The following is a 7,348-nucleotide window of genomic DNA, read 5'->3' as shown; positions in this document are numbered from 1 at the left end:
AAGACATTGTTTTTACTGATATAAACTTGTTTCGGTCTGTTTCAATCACAAGGTAGGCTGAAACAATTGTATGTAAATAAAAACTGTTTTTGTTTTAATAAATTTGTTCTATACATTACGAGGGTTTACATAATAGTAAGCAATGTCGCCTGAAGAGTCTCTAGTTACTTGTAACTGGCTGACCGAAACATGCTCATGAATATGTCGCTATATAGTAGTGCTTATTAAAACAATTAAAAAGTATACATATGCATAATATCATATATATACGTACACATACACACACACACAAATATATATATATATATATATATATATATATATATATATATATATTGTAGCTAAGTTTAGGTTTCGTACATATATACATATATGGTGGTTTATAATTTTGTTGATATAGTTTCGTTGATATTATTACCATAAGTATGTATTCTTAACTTAGTAATAATAAATGCAATGATTATTAAATAGAAAATTTATGTAGTAGATTCATAGATTGCGATTGTTAGTACGTATAGTGGGTTTTCCTTTTTTTTTTGTAAATTAGGTTTAGTTTCGTATATAAGGGCATATATACTAATTTGTAGTTTTTAAGGTATATTTTGGTAATATCATTCTCGTAGGTTAGGTATACATAACTGAGAATTAATAAATTTAGTAATTATTAAATACAATGTTTTGTCAGGATAGTCATAATATAATTAAATGGTTAGTACGAAGAGTGGGATTCAATGACTTTGTTTGATTAAAATCCAAGATGGCGTAATGGTAAAATATAAAGGTAACTGCAGCTTCTCTTCCAACTTTTCGGATTCTCACCATGTTGTATCACATTTTAATTCCTGTTGGTGGATTGATTATTGCTATTTCTTCTGATGAATTAAGGGCATAATAGATTCACTAATCGATATAATTATTAAGTGATTGATTTTGCGCTACGAAACAGACACTGTCAAGAACTGTAAGGATTAATTGATGTAAGGAAATAAAATATAAAAATTGTTAACATAATGTATTTTGGAATATAAAGTTTTTGTCATTTATTCTCTTCCCCCCCTCTCTCTCTCTCTCTCTCTCTCTCTCTCTCTCTCTCTCTCTCTCTATATATATATATATATATATATATATATATATATATATATATATATATATATATATATATATATATTATATCATATATGACGATGGTAATTGCTATTCTTAACAGAAGTTTGCTATCTCTTCAATTAAGTGCTTTGTGTCTGTGTGCACGACGGTGATTTTTTAATCCAGCTTTAGTCCTACATGAAAGCACACATATGTGACATAAATACTTTCCTTCTTGTAAAGGTGACCGCATGATAATATTGTGAATCCACGAATGTCATGTCAGGCCATTTTTGCAGATTAGACCGAAAATATGGCAACTTAGCGTTGCCGAATATGCTGTAAAAGCCTCTTCATAAGACTGTCGTTCCTGTCTTTGATTGTGGGATTTCAGATGATTTACAAAACCAGCTTTTGACAAAACGTATCTGCCACATACAGTGCATTTCAGTTCCTGTTCTAATTTCTCTGACATTATATTATCATCCTGCTTTTTTTTTAAAAATACATTTCACGCTACCCTTCAAAAATTTACCACTTTCTTTGATCGTTTTTCTTCACAGTGATCGATCTTTCGCTTGTGATTCTTAGTTATGTACATCCATCTCAAGTATTTTTAAGTTGTTTTTCAGAGAATCCTAAAACCTTTTTCCTGGTTTATGTTATGGTCTTTTACCATGTGTATCTTGCCATAAAACAATTGTTTAGGAAGTCTTTTATCTTCCATCCTAACTGACCTGACTGGATACTTGGTTAGGATGGAGGAATATCATATATATATATATATATATATATATATATATATATATATATATATATATATATATATATATATATATATATATAGTAGAAATGTTAATTAATAAAAACCTGAAGAAAGTGCTCAATACTGTTGTAGAGCAAATATGCGTTTTATTTTTTTATTACCGTTATTTTTTGTTTAGTTACATTATTGTTTCAGGTACGCGACCGTTTTTTTTTTGGCCGCCATGTAGCCTCCGCAGACTTTTACAGAAATGTCTGTAAAAGTCTGAGCAGGCTACATGACGGCCAAAAACCAGTCGCGTAGCTGAAACAATAATGTAACTAAACAGAAAAAAACGGTAATAAAAAATAAAACGTATATATATATATATATATATATATATATATATATATATATATATATATATATATATATATATAGGTGTGTGTGTGTGTGTGTGTGTGGAAATATTTTTCCTATAATATATACCAATACTTATTTAAGGAGCTAAATATAATTACAGAGCAATATAATGAATGAATGACAAAAACTATATTCCAAAATCCATGATGTTGACAATCTTATAATTTTTTCCTTTAATTAAGTTGACATTTACAATTCTTGACAGTATCTGTTTCGTAGTGCAAAATCAATCACTTAATTATTATATCAATCAGTGAATCTATTATGCCCGTAGCTCAGCAGAAGAAATAGTAACAATCAATCCGTCAAAAGGAAATAAAGTGTGATTTGACATAGAAAAATCCGAAAATTGGAAAAGAAGCAGCAAATATCTTTAATATGTTTCGATTACGCTAAAACAGAGTGAAGTGTAGTATATGTTAGGCGAAATTGATTTCTGATGTTCTATTAGGCGTGGTGATGTGTATTTTTGTATAACTGTAATAAAGTCTAATTAACTTTTTATTTTGGCAATTCCTTCTCTCATCTCTCTCTTTCTTCTCATGCGCACATACACGCGCACATAAACACCCACCCACACATCCACACATATATATATATACATACATGATGATTGCAACGTCTTGTCAGACGAGTGTCATTCCCTCAGACATTTAAAATCTATGAGCCCAAATGCCTGAGGGAGTACCTATACAAATATGATGTTACAGAGTCTTAGCTTTGTACGACAGCTAAGTCTCTCTCTCGGTTCAAAATGTTGAGATCCAGCAACAAGCAAGAGCAAGATAGCCAGCAACAAATTAAACTGCAGACCAGCTTAATGCTGGTAATGGTCTTCCGCTTTATGGTTTTCTAAATCAGAGATTTGCTTCTCATAGAAAGGTTGCCTTCACCACGGCTTACGGGAGCCCTCTCCACCCCAAAATATATACATACATACATACATACATACATACATACATATATATTAATATGCATATATATATATATATATATATATATATATATATATACATGCATATATATATACATGCATATATATATATATATATATATATATATATATATATATATATATATATATATATATATATATATATGCACAATGTGTGTATGGTAATTTAATTATATTATTTTTTCTATTTTTCAATGTTGAACATTAAACGCATCCGGGGTCTTACTGTAATTGTTTATTCCAAGAAGAAATTTAAAAAATTAAAATAAAATAGACACGAATAGAGGAAAATGGGGTGTACTGTGTGAAACTGATTTCTGGCGACATATTAGGCCGTATTATGCGTACTTTTATATAACTGTTTGAAAGTTTCATTTTTTTTTTTTTACGTTAGCAATTATTCTATCTTTCTATTCTCCTCTAATAGGCACACACACAGACACACATGCATATATATATATATATTGGTTGGTTGGTTGGTTGTTTTTGTTTTACGGCATATCAACCCTTTTCGGGCTATTTAATGCCGAATCCAAAGATTTTGAAGAAAAAATTTTAATAGAATATATTTGTTGTTTTCAAGTCGGTTTCTATTTAACCCATAGTTGGGACCCTAACAGGTACTACCACTCCGTGTCATAGTGGACCTGAGAGCAATGGTAATTAAAGGGTGGCTCCACACTCCCCAAAGCCCGCAAGCTGGGGCCTCACCACTGGATATAGTTTAAGGTCATATCCAGGACCTTATATATATATATATATATATATATATATATATATATATATATATATATATATATATATATATATATTTATACATGCATATATATATATATTTATACATGTATATATATATTTATACATGTATATATATATATTTTTACATGTATATATATATTTATTTATACATGTATATATATATTTATACATGTATATATATAATATACACACATTTATATATATAAATATATATATAAGCATATATTTATATATACATATATGCATATATATGTGTGTGTAATGCTTGTTTATACAAATTCATCTATTAATATTTTTGGTGAGTATATTGTTTATAAAACCACATTGCTTAATATCGCGAAAAGATGATAAATATAAATATTAATAGTGTGAACACATAAATCAACACTTATTCATTCCTGAATGTGTCAGCCGATTGATGGAATGATTCAACCGTTGCTTTACTCGTGAGTCCTACCCTACAACAGTACTCTTTACTAGTTTAGTACTTAGTCATGAGGGGGGGGGTACTAAACACAAGGTCGAGATTAATGTAAGCTGTGACAATTATTTGATATCATTGTCCGCAATAACCTACTAAACGTATCCCCGTATAGAAGGATTTCCCAACCATGGACCATATTTCCTTCTAGTGGCACTTCCCATCACTGTCATAAGTTGCACATTTATATAAATGTACTAGTTGCATTTTATTCAATATAAAGTTTAATGCATTGATTAATTAATGGGAATCTACACGGATATGGATGTGTCACTGCAGGGTGGTCCAAAATTCTTGTTTCTCGTAGAAAAAGTGTCCCCTAGAGAATTTGTTAGCCCAACCAAAAAATATGATTCAAAATTGCCCATACAAAAAGTGTAGCCCTAAACATTTGTCACCCCGATGAAAAAGATGGTCCAGAATTCTTGTTTGTCATAGAAAAAAATATCCCCTAGAGAAGTTGTTAGCCCAACCAAAAAGTATGATCCAAAATTGTTGTTGCGCAGACAAAAACTGTAGTCCTAAAAATGTGTTACCCTGATGAAAAATAAAAATGTTCAAAATTCTTGTTGCTTATAAAAAAGAGTGGACCGAAAATGTTATCTCAATTAAAAATGGTGGTCCTAATGCCATATTACCCCAACCAAAAAGGGTAGTCTAGACTTCTCGTTAACCGTACAAAAAAGTAGTCCAAAAATGTTGGTATCCCGATCAAAATAGTTAGTCCCACATTCTCGTTGCTCCGAAAGGTTGATGAGAAAGTTTTGTTATTCCTACCGAGAATGGTGGTACTGCTAGTGTCACGTTACTTTAGCTATGCAAATATAGTCCGAAATCACTGTTACGACACATGAAACAGGTTGTACGAAAGCAGTGTTTATTCTGTCAACGAAAGTCTTGTTATAAAAAGCAGTGTGGTCTGAAAGTCGTGTGAGTCATTCTAAAATTGCGATCCGAACTCTAGTCACCTTTACGAACAAGGGCGACATAAAAAGTCTTTTACTCAAAACAAAAAGGATGATTCGCCATTTTTGTTATCTCAACCAAATAAGGGTGTCCCGAAAGTTTTATTAAGCTAACGAAATCATGGAACACGCAAAAAGTATTTTCAAAATATCAAACATCGTTTTTGCCAACGAAAATGATGCTGTTCATGTATACCTTCCCGATGCTTGTCGGTGCCAATGAAAGCGAATAAATTGATTTCGTCACATTTTTATTTCTCTCCATTTTTTTTTGTGATATTCTATTTTCTAGGCTGAGATTTAATTGGCTTTCAAGCGCACTTGATGCGTATTTTATTTTATTCAAATTAAATCAACGTTTCTATATGGAACTCACATCCTTGAGGTTATTCTCGCGTTGCCTACGCGCTGTTCCAACATTTCAAAACAGAACCGCTGAGATACAACGCGCGGCTCTTTACAAACAGACTTTCGTTCCCCAACTTTACAACATGGCAAGAAAGAAAAAAAAAAGAGAAAAGAAAGAAAACAACATACTGAAGATGGAGTCTAGCCCCGAAATATATTTATGTTTTAAATTTCAAACAAGTCAAATATTTGTTTATTTTCCTCATATCGCGTTGAGATTTGGCTTTCAAGCGCATTTGATGCGTATCTTATTTTATTCAAATTAAATCAACGTTTCCATATGAAACTCACACCCTAGACGTTAAACGTAATATTATTTTGAACTTTCAATCTCTATTTTCATTATCCTTCCACAACATGTTAATAATCTTGTTTTGATGATCACTAATAAAATTTATTAATATGGTTCTTAACTATCAAATGGTTTCCGACGTTGTCAACACCAGAAAATAAACAAAAAGCAAAACTTTATACTTATCTATACGACATTTTTGGAGGGGGGGGTAGCGAGCAAAGCAATTTCAAACAAGGGGACAGGATACTAACAAACTACCAGGTATCCAGTGGGAATTTCTTATCTATCTTTGATCTATAACAGTTCTTTTTAAAATCAAATCCACTGATCAAAATATCGGATGTCACAGATACAACATTTTTGCGTCATCAGTACTTTGCACTGAAGAGGGGTTAACAATCATTGATCTACAAACGTTGATGGATAATCACTTCTCATCTCTGTTAAAACCTGAAACATTCTGAAATATCAAATATTGTCGTCACCAAGCGATGTCAAGCCTTGGAACAAAACATGAAACATGTGTAAATGTATGTTTTTTTTTTTAAATATTGTAATTGATCTGCATTGTTATTTGTTGCCGTTGTATTCAAATACTATTATAAACCATGATTTAAATATTTGTTATATTGAAATCAAAAACATCTCATGCTAATTCCTTTCCCCATATTTGTTTTGTAAAATTACATGCATCTATATAATTATACAACTCGGTAAACCGTCCGCATGCCCCTGTTTGAATCTTCTCCACTAAAAACATTATTATATATATATATATATATATATATATATATATATATATATATATATATATATATATATATATATATATGTATGTATGTATGTATGTATGTATGTATGTATACATTACATTACCCTTATATATGTATGTAAAAATTACCCTTTTATATATATATGTATATATATGTATGTATGTATGTAGGTATACATTACCCTTATATATATATATGTATGTAAAAATTGCCCTTATATATATATATATATATATATATATATATATATATATATATATATATATAGGGATGAGATGCAGGTAAAATATTTTCCCATGTTTTTCCACGTAAGGAAAATGGACTCCATACTGTTCATACTGTTCATTGTTAAAGTTTTTTTTTTTTTATTCAATACGCCTGTTCTTGTGAAAATTTTCAAACGACATAACGTTTGAATTGGTTCGAATAGTTTTGAAACAATTGTACAAACGATGAAA

The 7,348-nt window shown here is 30.3% G+C and overlaps 1 long non-coding RNA gene across 1 annotated transcript in view; it reads right to left on the bottom strand.

Moving 5' to 3' along the window:
* LOC145284806 (uncharacterized) overlaps positions 1-7,348 on the bottom strand; it is a 290,003-nt gene that overhangs the window by 8,388 nt on the left and 274,267 nt on the right. The gene's annotated exons all lie outside the window — the stretch shown is intronic.

Source organism: Euprymna scolopes, chromosome 9 (assembly GCF_053919585.1).
Source record: "Euprymna scolopes isolate OS-2025 chromosome 9, ASM5391958v1, whole genome shotgun sequence".
Lineage (NCBI taxonomy): Eukaryota > Metazoa > Mollusca > Cephalopoda > Sepiida > Sepiolidae > Euprymna > Euprymna scolopes.
This window is presented reverse-complemented; position numbering and strand designations above follow the sequence as displayed.